The following is an 891-nucleotide window of genomic DNA, read 5'->3' as shown; positions in this document are numbered from 1 at the left end:
ACAATGCTTGATAAGAAATGTACTCATTATCTTGCCCATGTAATTGTAACCCCTCTGTACAGTATTTTCACAATAAAAAATAAATTTAAAAAAACCAATGACTAATTTGTTTAAGCGACTGACTACTTACTGTTTAAGCAGTATTTAAGACAAATAGCTAGTTAGAAGTCAATTTCTGATAAACTGAAGAAACACATTCCCAATATATCTTAAACTTGTTTTAACTGTACAAAGCTTTACCTGTGGTATATGGTTGGATAATTTTAAAACTTGCCTTTTGTGCTTTTCTGTAGAGTAACTGTGGTCAAAAAATAAAAATCCGCCGTGTTTTAATGAATTGCCCAGAGATCGTCACAATTGGTTTAGTGTGGGATTCCGAACATTCAGACCTGACGGAAGATGTGGTCCGGAACCTGGCAACACATCTCTATCTTCCTGGGGTACCTTAGCTGTTTGCATGCTCTTTTTTCCTTTTATTTAAAAATTCTTTGAGATACTTTCATATGTTATAATACATGTAGCTTTTCTTTTCCAGAGCCTAATTTTTACATTTAATAATAATAATATTCAGGTGTTCTGTATTACAAGATGAATTTAATTAGACCAGGCTAAGTGGAATGCTTTTCCCATCATCTGTCAGTGAGAGACTATTTCATTATCTCTCACTCGGCAGTGATGATAATGACAGAGTGGTTTTTACACATGTGTATATATGTATTATGTATATAATACATATATATTGTACATGTATTATATGTATATATACATATAGCATTTCTCATAAGTATATATAATATTTAATCTGTATAAATGTTTAAGATTTAGCATTAGGAGCTAGGAAGGTGGCTCAGTGGTAGAGCGCTTGCCTTGCATGCCTGAGGCCCTGGGTTC

At 33.1% G+C, this 891-nt stretch overlaps 1 protein-coding gene across 1 annotated transcript in view; it reads left to right on the top strand.

Annotated features, from left to right (window-relative positions):
• Usp53 (ubiquitin specific peptidase 53) overlaps positions 1-891 on the top strand; it is a 57,720-nt gene that overhangs the window by 43,036 nt on the left and 13,793 nt on the right. The gene's annotated exons all lie outside the window — the stretch shown is intronic.

The sequence above is a fragment of the Dipodomys ordii genome, unplaced genomic scaffold, assembly GCF_000151885.1.
Source record: "Dipodomys ordii isolate 6190 unplaced genomic scaffold, Dord_2.0 Scaffold70, whole genome shotgun sequence".
NCBI lineage: Eukaryota > Metazoa > Chordata > Mammalia > Rodentia > Heteromyidae > Dipodomys > Dipodomys ordii.
The sequence above is the reverse complement of the archived record's forward strand: the minus strand, read 5'-3'. Positions and strand labels throughout refer to the sequence as shown.